Source organism: Lolium perenne, chromosome 3 (assembly GCF_019359855.2).
Source record: "Lolium perenne isolate Kyuss_39 chromosome 3, Kyuss_2.0, whole genome shotgun sequence".
Lineage (NCBI taxonomy): Eukaryota > Viridiplantae > Streptophyta > Magnoliopsida > Poales > Poaceae > Lolium > Lolium perenne.
In genome coordinates this window covers 152391866-152403425 of record NC_067246.2, presented here as the reverse complement: position 1 = coordinate 152403425, position 11560 = coordinate 152391866, and the positions used below count along the sequence as shown (strand labels likewise).

Genomic DNA, 11560 nt, shown 5'->3' with positions numbered 1-11560 from the left:
AAACATATCTATAATTTTTGATGCTCCATACTTGTTTTACACCAATTTATATATGTTTTGCTCATACTTCGTTGCACTTTTATACATTTTCCGGCACTAACCTATTAATAAGATGCCACAGAGTCAGTTCCCTGTTTTCTGCTATTTTGTATTTCAAAAAAGTTGTACAACAAATATTCTCGGAATCAGACGAAACAAAAGCCGAAGTCAATATTTTTCCGTAACGAAGACAGAGTCCAGAGGGGGGTCGAAGAAAGGCAGCAGGGCAGCTAGACCAGCCCTAGGCACGGCCTATCCCTGGCCTGCGCCTAGGGGTGGTGCCGCCCTGTTGGCATCCACTGACCTCGCCCTTCCGCCTATTTATTCACGATCTCGAGAAAACCCTGAATTTCCAATCCTCCATGCAAGAAAAGTTCTATCACGGCCGCCATTGCAGAACCTAGCTCGGGAGGGTTCTGAATCTCTTCCCGGCACCCTGCCCGATGAGTCCTAAGCGCTAGGATGTGCCCAGATCTCACGAATTGACCCGAAATCAAAAAAAGGGGAAAAGAGGGGGATGAAGAACAAGATGAACACGAAGAACAACACACGCACACAAACCCGATACAAACGAATTTCACTCCCGTGGCTCGATAAACCACACCGATCGAATCACACAGGGAGAGACCGCGAGGTAGAATCCCAGTGTGAAAGATCAGTGAGGGAGATGAAGAGAGAGTGGATCACACTAGAATCTCCAATAACATCATCCAAATCTCACAAGAGGTAGCCTTGAGGAACATAGGAGATCATCCCAGAGGTTTTGTGAGCAAAGCTCTAAAGATAATCCAATCTATGTCTAACCCTAATTCGTGGCTGGAGGATCCCTATATATAGTCCAGATCCAAAACAGGGGTAACTTAGTCATTTGCGAAATAAACACAGCCATTGAATGCAAATCAATGGTTCAGATGAAGTCAACGTGGGTGGGGCTGGCAGTGCCAGGGTGCTTCCAGTGGTAGTGCCAGCCATGGGTTGTTGCTGCGGTTTCAGGCGATTCTAGCGGAAGTGCTGGTGTGTCGAGGCCGGTAGTGCCGGGGTGTGTCGGCCGGCCGTGCCGGGGTGCTTCCACCGGCAGTGCCGTGGTGTCTCCACCGGCAGTGCCGGCCCTGGGCTGTGGAATCCGGCTAAAGTTCTTCTCCTCCTCCTTCCTTGTTCGGTGTTGTGCCATCCTTGGCGTATTCTTCTCGAGGTTCATACCTAATCACACAAAGAGTTTCATAATGAAGTAGCAAACCATTCAAGGGTGTGTCGAGGTCGAGTGTAGAGAGGATTGAGTTAACCTTGTCATGTAGAGCTTCCACTCGGGATTGAGTCATTGGTCCACTTGGGGGACTAGTTGGCCTTGGTGTAGTGTCGTCCTTGGGCGGGGCTACATCACTGCCGGAGGGGGAAATCATCATCGGAGGATCGCCATGCCCGCCTCAGAAGTGATGCGTGTGTAGTGCATCCCTGGACTATGGGTCCGTAGCAGTAGCTAGACGGTTTTCTTCTCCAATTTGTGCCTGATTTTTAGATCTTGTGAGCTGCCCTACATGATCAAGATCATCCTTATGTAATGCTACATGTTGTGTTTGCTGGGATCCGATGAATATTGAATACTATGTTGAGATCGATATATATTCTTGTCATATGTTATTTGTGATCTTGCATGCTCTCTATTTGATGTAGGCCCGCCCAAGGATGACACTACACCAAGACCAACTAGTCCCCCAAGTGGACCCATGACTCGAGCCCGAGTGAAAGCTCTACATGACAAGGTGAACTCAAACCTCTCGATACTCGACCTCGACACTACTTTGGATGGAATTCTACCTCATGTCAATGTTCTATGTGTCATCAGGTACAAGCCTCGAGAGGAGTACATCAAGGGAGGCCCAACACCGGACATGGAAGGAGAAGGAGGCCACAGCCCAGGGCCGGCACTGCCACCCCAGACAAGCCGGCACTACCGCTGCGCACACCCCGACATTGCTGGCCAAGGCACCCCGGCAGTGCCGCCCGGAGCACCCTGGCACTACCGGCCAGGACACCCCGACACTGCCGGCCGAAGCACCCCGGCACTGCCGGCCCAGGTACCCCCGCACTGCCGCCTGAAGCCCCCGACGCCTAGAACAGCAAGGGCCGACACTGCTGCCCTGAACACCCCGGCACTGCCGACCCCACCAAAGTCAACTTCATCAGAACCGTCCAATTTAATCATGTGGCTGTGTTTATTTCGCAAATGACTAAGTTACCCCTGTTTCAGATCTGAACTATATATAGGGCTCCTCCAGCCACGAATTAGGGTTGGGCATAGATTGGATTATCTTTAGAGCTTTGCTCACAAAACCTCTGTGATGATCTCCTATGTTCCTCAAGGCTACCTCTTGTGAGATTTGGATGATATTGTTGGAGATTCTAGTGTGATCAACTCTATCTCCCACAACCTTGTTCATCTCCCTCGCGGATCTCTCACGCCGGGATTCTACCTCGTGGTCTCTCCCCGTGTGATTCTATCGGCGTGGTTTATCGAGCCACGGGAGTGAAATTCTTTTGTATCGGGTTTGTGTGCGTGTGTTGTTCTTCATGTTCATCTTGTTCTTCATCTCCCCCTCCTTCCCCCTTTTGATTTCGGGTCAATTCATGAGATCTAGGCACATCCTAGCCCTTAGGCCTCATCATATGGTACAACAGCTCTTGGTTACCATGGATTTGAACATCCATCCACCCAATTTCACCTCTAAAATTTTTCCAAAAAATTCCCCCAAAATAGGCCTAAATTGCCTTTGGTCGGTGATACGTCCAAAACATATCTACTTTCCCGAACACTTTTGCTATTGTTTTGCCTCTAATTTGTGTATTTTGGATACGACTAACACGGACTAACGCTGTTTTCAGTAGAATTGCTCTGGTGTCTCGTTTTTGTGCAGAAATCCAACTTTCAGGAAAATCCCCGGAATTTATGTCGAAGGTCTTATTTTTCCAGAAGAATTACGGAGCCAGAAGGGCAAGCCAGGTGGAGGCCCGAGGCCCCCACACACTAGGCCGGCACGGCCCAGGAGGGGGGCGCGCCGCCCTACTGTGTGGCCACCTCGGCTGGCCTCTGACGCCTCCCTTTGGACTACTTAAGGGGTTTCGACCTAAAAACGCGAGACGAGAAGTCGAAGTCGCCAGAAACCCTCAAGAACGCCGCCACCATCACGAAACTCCGTCTCGGGCCAGAAACTCCGTTCTGGCACTCCGCCGGGACGGGGAATTGGAGGAGATCATCACCATCATCACCACCGACGCCTCTCCATCGACCAGCAATGTTTCCCCCATCCATGTGTGAGTAATTCCCCCGCTGTAGGCTGAAGGGGATGGTAGGGATTGGATGAGATTGGTCATGTAATAGCATAAGATTGTTAGGGCATAGTGCCTAGTGTCCGTAATTGGTACTTTGATGATATTGTTGCAACTTGTTATGCTTAATGCTTGTCACTAGGGCCCGAGTGCCATGATCTCAGATCTGAACATGTTATTGTTTCATGATGATATGCATTGTTTTATGATCTTACCTGCAAGTTGTATACACATGTCGCTGTCCGAAACCCGAGGCCCCAAAGTGACAGAAATTGGGACAACCGGAGGGGAAGGCAGTGATGTGAGGATCACATGTGTTCACGGAGTGTTAATGCTTTGCTCCGGTACTTTATTAAAAGGAGTACCTTAATATCCAGTAGATTCCCTAGAGGCCCGGCTGCCACCGGCTGGTAGGACAAAAGATGTTGTGCAAGTTTCTCATTGCGAGCACGTACGACTATATACGAAACACATGCCTATGGATTGCTTAGTACTTGGACACCGTTTTATTATTATCTGCAAATGCCCTGCTTTGATTGTTACATGAGTTTCTCTCATCCATGCAACGCCCGTCATCCATCCCTGTGCCTACAGTATTTTAATCCTGCTGTTTACTATAATCACTACTGCTGTCTTTGTTCCACTGCTGCTGTTATTTCACTACTGTTACTGCTATAAACTGTTACTACTCATAAACTCTTGCGAGCAAGTCTGTTTCCAGGTGCAGCTGAATTGACAAATCCGCTGTTAAGGCTTTCAAGTATTCTTTGTCTCCCCTTGTGTCGAATCAATAAATTGGGTTTTACTTCCCGTGAAGACTGTTGCGATCCCCTATATTTGTGGGTCATCAAGACTATTTTCTGGCGCCGTTGCCGGGGAGCATAACTTTATTTGGAAGTTCACTTGGATTGATATTGTTCGCTGCAAATTCTCCATCATGGGTAAATCTCGCGATTCTAAAGTCGCCATATTACCATCCACTACAAGAAAAGGTACAACTCTGAGTACCTCTGCTACTCTTGATTCAGCATCTGTGATAAGTCAACTTGTTTCACCACCACAAGCTTCACTTGCTGGTACTTCTGCTGAATCTGAAAATTCTTATAGTATTGATAATGTTTCTGCTGTGCTTGATGATAGTGGTTCATTGGGATCTTTTCTAGATGCTACAATTGCTAGGTCTAGACAAATTGAAAATACTGAAACTCCTAATGAAAATGCTGCTACACCTGTTAATTCACCTGAGTCTGTTGATTATTCTAGTGATGATCCTGATGAGGATTATGTGGAGCTTGATGATGATTTTATTGATAAATGCAATGCTATTACCGATGCAAGAAAAATTAAAAAGTTTCTCGCACAACATACTGTTAGATATAAGCTGTCTCCTGATACTAAATTTGCCACATCTCCTATAAACATTGAGGATAAAGATTATGATTTTTCTCTTGATCTATCTCATATAGCTATTGTTGAGAAAACACCCTTTTGTGGTACTGAAAAAGAAACTGATGTAGAACATATGAATGAACTTTCTTCTATGAGTAGCTTGTTTTCTGATGATGTCAAGATGCGCACTTATTTTGTTGCTAAAATTTTTCCTTTCTCATTAAAGGATGATGCTAAAACTTGGTATAATAGTTTGCCTCCTGGTTCTATTAATAGTCTAGGTGATTTGCTTGATGTTTTCTTTCGAAAATACTTTCCTGCTAGTGCTCAACATGCCGCTTTACAGAAAATTTATAGCTTCGACCAGGAAGATGGAGAGAAATTGCCTGAAGCTTGGGCAAGATTTTGCTCTCTTATCAGAGCTCGACCTGGACATGATTTGGAAAAGCATGATTTACTTGATATATTTTATAGTGGACTAACCGTTGAGTCTAGAGCATATTTGGATAGTTGTGCTGGTTGTGTTTTCAGGAAAAGAACTCCAGACGAAGCTGAAAAATTATTGGCTAAAATAGGCCGGAATCATGATGATTGGACTACACCTGAACCAACTCCGACGCCGATATTGAAGAAGAGGGGTTTAATTAAATTAAATGATGAAGATATGAGGGAAGCCAAGAAATCTCTTAAGGAGAAAGGTATTAAATCCGAAGATGTGAAGAATTTACCCCCCATAGAAGATTTATGCAAGATAATTCCCCCTTCATCCATGATCGAGGTAAACTCTCTTCAACGCTTTACTAGGGAAGATATTCCGTATTCAAAACCTCTTGCTCAATGCTTAGATGAATTTGATAATTATATTGTTAAGCAAGAAAATTTTAATATGAGAGTAGAGAATCATCTAATGGAAAATTCTCAAGCTATTAGCAATTTGCATGATATTGTGGAGAGAACCTCCAATGATGTTAAGATTCTTGTTAAACATTTTCATATGGTTCAAACTCAAATTGATCAACTCACTAAAGTGCAAAATGACTTGTTAAAAAATAATTCTAAAGAGAAACATGCTTATGAAGTAACAACTAGAGGCGGTGTTTCTACCCAGGATCCTCTATATCCTGAAGGGCATCCCAAAAGAGTTGAACAACATTCTCAACGAATTGAACCTAGTGCCCCTTCTAAGAAAAAGAAGAAGAAACATAAAAATGTTGTAGAATCCTCTGAACCTGTTAATGATCCTAATAGTATTTCTATTTCTGATGCTGAAACTGAAAGTGGTAATGAACATGATAATGATAATGATAAGAATGATGCTTTTGATAAAGAAGAAGTTGAAGATGAACCTGAAAAGCATGCTAAAAATAAAAAGTATACTAAAGAAGATTTTACTGCTAAGAAACATGGTAATGAAAGGGAACCTTGGGTTCAAAAGCAAATGTCTTTTCCTGCTAAGAAACTAAAATCAAAGGAAGAAGAACATTATAATAAATTTTGCGATTGGATGAAACCTTTATTCTTGCAAATCCCTTTGACTGATGCTATTAAATTGCCTCCTTATTCAAAGTATATGAAGGATATTGTCTCTAACAAAAGGAAAATTCCTAATGAGGAGATTTCCACTATGTTTGCTAATTACTCTTTCAATGGCAAAGTTCCAAATAAGTTGGGCGACCCAGGTATACCGACTATTCCTTGTTCTATCTCTACTATATTAAATAGCTAGAGGTGGTGAAATGGTTGGTACGTCGGTCTCTCCCCTCCACGCACGAAAATTCGGCAACCTCCCTCTGATCCACGTCCCGAAGAAAAAACCTCTAATCAAACGCACTATCGAGGGAACCGTTCCATCCGGAAACCTCTCGAGGCATTGCCGTTGCAAACTTGCAATCCCCCCAACATCCATCCCCGCCGGCCGCCGCCACAACACCCCAGCATTCCAGCACCGGCCGCCACTGCCCACTGCAGCAATCCCGGCGCCGCTCGCCGCATCTCGCGCCCCGGCGATCCAAGAGACCCCCCTCAACACTGCTGCACCAACAATCCCCACCGGTGGCGCGCTGTACCCGTGGAGGTCTTCCCCCTGACGCCGACATTGTCGCCCCGCCGGTGAGGCCGCGGCTTCCCCACGTGAAGACCCAGGGACGCCGCCGTCCTTTCTCCACGCGAATAACCCAGCCGCCGCCGCGGCTGCAGCTGCAGCCTCTCCACGAGCCCGCGGCCCCGCGCTCCCAGCACGCCACCACGAGACCGCCAGAAGCTGCTCTTCATAATCTGCAGGAATGGAGTTATCATCATTCACACACGCATCTGGTCAGTAAGTTCATACTTGCCCCAAGCTGTCCATATATGGTTGAAAAGTACTTGCTGGTTCCGGGCAGAGCAAGACGTTTATCAGATCATATGGTTTTTGCAGGGAGAGGAACGATAAGAACGGGAGATCATTCAGTAATGATGACTAATATTTTGTCTTCCAAAGAGAGCATGCATGCCCAGATTTTCAGCACGCATGTCCAGCACAGTTTATACAGTGCTAAACAGGGAGAAAGATGATTACACATCTTGCCGGGATGCGTCCCCGCGTGTATGTTTTTTTTCATATCTTGCTGGTAGCACCTATTCATTTTCTGACAAAACTAACACAATTTGTGGTTGCATGTTGTCCTTGTTGTTCATATCTTGCAGAAAGGATTACATATCACTGTTAGATTGGAAGACTGAGATGAGGTCTGAATTTGTAACCTCTATTTTCTACCCATTGGCAGCGGCCTGGACAGGGAGGTCGGAGTTTTTGCTCATTCTATTTGGAGACAACAATTCCAAGTGGTGGTAACAATTAGTTAGTACACTATATCATTCCATTATGAAATCGTTAATCATGTGTGCATATTTTTGTTTTAGTTGGCAGCTATATGATCGCTTCAATGCCCTTACCGAGTAGGAATTTTCATAATAGTAACTATCAACAAACTAGAGGCTTCGGTGGTGCTTTAGGGTTGTAGATCTTTTTTACTTTTGGACTCGGTGTGCAACAACATAGTGAGTACATGCCAATTGTAAGTCTTGTCAATATTTACTGAAGGGAATATTCACAAGGAGATAATTAAATGCTAGCTGGGTAAACTGAATTGGTATTTTGTAATGATATCTTGGGAGAACCTTTAGAAGCATCACTTCTTTTAAGACATGCAGAATTTATGTTTTAAATCACTTTGTGATGGCGATCTATTGATCTAATAAGTTAGCCACGACAAATGCTTAATCTATTCTGGAACTTGTCATCAGCTGAAAAGCTGGTTCATTAGTACCAGCCGTAGGTTTAACTTTGCTGGGGGGAATAAGTGCGTCTGAAATGCTTTAGTGGTTATGCTTCAGGTTTTGATGTTCTCAGATCTCACTGACTTGTATAATTATTTCAGGTTTATTGTATACCATATCCACACGCCACTGGGGCTAGACTAGCATCGGTCATTGCCCGGCAGTCCTGCTTGACTGAAGGTATGTGTTACATGCTTTATCGCATCCATACGAAAAAGCATGCCATTTTGTACGGAGTAGCTTAATAGAATCCTAAGGCGTTGTTGTGTAAATGCACATTCGTATTGTACATTTACACTGCTGTATCAACAAGATGTGAATTTGCCAATCAAATCGGTCATACATATGTTACAGGTAGATAATATACCACATGGAGGTTCTTATTTATTTTCCCACATGAAGACATGAATCCTCTTGCCACATGATTAAAGTAGCTTATGCCTAAATCAGTCAAATTTTGGAAATCACAACATCTGTCAGATTTTTTGCGTTGGTTTTATGTTGGATGAATGTGTTGTCATCGTGACGCAACAGAGTAATTAGCGTTGGCGATGAGGAGAGGCGGAGATGGAGAATAGCGCATACTAATGTTCACATCTTATTAGGCAGCGCATTGCATCAATGGCAGCGGTGGCGGTGGAAACGAAGAGTTCAATGTGTTTCATAAGATGGTTGTGTAGTTCGTAGAAAAAAGATCCATCTGGTAGTTAGTTTCTGCATTCTAATATTGGTTATGAATACTGAAACGAAGAGTTTATGTTTTGATACTCTATGTATGTTTTAGTAGGGAGGCAACCAAAGGAGAGAAGTAAATGTCAATGTGAATACTGCGCCACCAGGATACTTTGACAGCTGCACCAGACCATTTATCTTTGGACCTTGCTGATAGAAATAGAGTAGAAATATATATTGTTCAGGTACTACTGAATTTTTCTAACTTATGGGAACACTTCAGTTACTTTTTCCATGATGCAGTACTTGTAGACATTTCGATCCCTGTGCTAGCATGACGACGTCAATTATTTCGATTTAGTTGTGTATGCTTTCACAGTTTTGTGTTATTGGAAGTGAAGTGGTTAATTCAAAGTTTTCTATCAACAGGCATCCCTATTATTTTCTTCTATAAACTAAGTTCCAGTACCATAAAACATCTATTATTGAAATACCTACAGTTTGAGCAAGCCACCGCTACCTAGGAAAAGGTGCAGACATGCGGTTATCTGTTCCAGTTTTCTCATCTTTCTATGCATATACCTAGACTATCCACCAGTTTAGGGATCTAAAAAAGTGACATATGGAGATCAATTGACTGTAGTGTGTTGTTAGTCCCCTCATTAGATAGCAGTAGTACTGAAGATGTGGTGCTCTGTTCTTGTATGGTGCCATATTTAGTTATGTACTTTTGTAAGGCTCATATGCATCTGTTTTAGCCTTTGAGCAGGGAAGCTGAACTTTTTAATGATCAGGCTAGAAGGTCCGAAGCTGAATAGCAAAGCTCCGATTCTTTTTCAATTGGTGAGCTCCTGGAATGATTTTCTTACTGCTAATTGAATTTGCTTCTTGCAGCAAATTACTTCTAAATAAATATCATTAAAAAATACTTCAAAATGGGTAGCATCCTCACAAACTGTCTGACTATTAGTACTGAATTCTACTGATGTCACTTCACTATTCTTGATATTGCTCCATGTTGGTAGTGATGTACTGAATTGTGCACTGTCACTTATGGTCACATGAGACATTATGGCATCTATGTTACTGCATGGAGTTATAGGTGAACCGAGTGCCCTCCGTTTATATACTGGCAATTAATTTCTAGATAAACAAAAGCGAATTTTTTTTGTGCCTCAAGTCTGCTTAACACGGATGCTTATAGTCATGGCTCTATTTAACTTAAAATCATACTCTGGTTTAGATATGTTTGGATGGCATGTACCACAGTATAAGTGAATGTTAAATGATACGAGTCCCTTCACATAGCTTCCGTGACCAATAAAGTAAATGCACTAATGTATGTTCCTTTTGTCATGCTTAATATACAAGAGGCACCAGCGGGGATATTTTGTGATGGAGCAACGAGATGTAGATGGAAAACGACTCAGGTGCCTCATGGTTCCTTGTCTCTACTTTTTTATTTTGACTTCGCCCTTCGTACAACCATAAGTTCAGATTCATTTGTTAAACCTAGCTGCAAGTTGCATCTATATTTTCCCACTAAGCTAAACAATTTATGAGTGTTACTAAACATCTTTTTCTCTAAATTATCCTGCACTTGTGCATTTCATAAATCAGATACGAGGAATCTCCTCTCGCATTGGCGGTGGCAGCTAAGGGCATGCGATGGCCGGAAGATGGGCGGGCCTGAGCTCGATGGCCGACAGCGGCTCTCCCCTCTCCTTCCATCTGCTCAATGCTTGCTATCTATTGTCCTATCTCTATCACTATTTGATTTCTTTGTTGTGGTAGTAATCTCGTCAGTTGTAAGGTTGATAAATAACAGTAGCAAAGATGTTGATGGCATGCGGCATATTTATTTTCTGTTATATTTTTGTATTTATCTGTGCAAACTGAAAGCTAATTATGAGCTACATGTTTCTGCAAATTAGGCCTGAGATTGAAGTATGCAATATGTTATTGATTTCTTTATGAAATTAGAGAAAGCTACTTGACTTCTCAAAAAGATATATGGAACAATAATTCTTTATTGAAGACGTTTCAAGACGATGAGATTCATACTGCACTACAATGGGTTCTGTTAAATTGATATCCTCTTGCTAGCGATCTTCAGTGACAATCACAATTCACCGTCGCTGATTTCTGTTTCTTCAATAAGTAAAGCGCTGTCTAATACATGGTAAGTACAAATTGATGATTTTGTATTGAATAATGATCTATTAGAAGCTGATATGGAGTTGTACATTATCTAGCCTTTCCATAAACATTACATTTGCCACTACTGTATGTTTTTTGTAGAATCGTGATTTTTGTGTAACCAAAACTTGTGGTCACTAAATATCTGAAACTTTGTGAGCAACCTGTTTCTAATGAGAGCGATCACTGGGGAGCGCCCAATCAAAATTATATCCACGAAAAGTACTTAGTTGGAAATGCCTGAATATATTTATGCATTCATAATCTATTGAATTTGAAGATTTGAATTCCTATAGTAACTTTACTTTATTAGATATGTAAATTTAATTATCCGTAGCAACACACGGGTATTCAACTAGTTAAGAATAATTATGTTAGAACTGCTCTATGTATTCAACGCACGGGTGTTAGTGTTATGCCGACTGATAAGTCTTTGCAAATGGCTGATAAATCTACTGCTATTCATGTTGGTATATGTGAGGATGTTCATGTTCAAGTTACTAATAACTGCTTGATATTAACTTATTTTGTTGTGTTGGAAATGCCTGAAGATGATAATATGTCTATTATTCTTGGGAGACCTTTTCTTAACACCGCAGGGGCTGTTATTGATTGCAAT

At 42.6% G+C, this 11560-nt stretch overlaps 1 long non-coding RNA gene across 3 annotated transcripts; it reads left to right on the top strand.

Moving 5' to 3' along the window:
* The first annotated feature begins 6966 nt into the window (after positions 1 to 6966).
* LOC127326988 (uncharacterized) lies at positions 6967 to 8270 on the top strand. 3 transcript variants are annotated; one of them, XR_007868305.2, is made up of 4 exons: positions 6968 to 7065; positions 7169 to 7336; positions 7438 to 7591; positions 8172 to 8270. It is a non-coding gene; the product is annotated as an uncharacterized lncRNA (long non-coding RNA). The 3 variants fall into 3 exon arrangements; XR_007868306.2 differs by lacking the exon at positions 8172 to 8270 and having other exon boundaries at positions 6967 to 7069; positions 7438 to 7994; XR_007868304.2 differs by lacking the exon at positions 8172 to 8270 and having other exon boundaries at positions 7438 to 7994.
* Positions 8271 to 11560: the final 3290 nt, after the last annotated feature.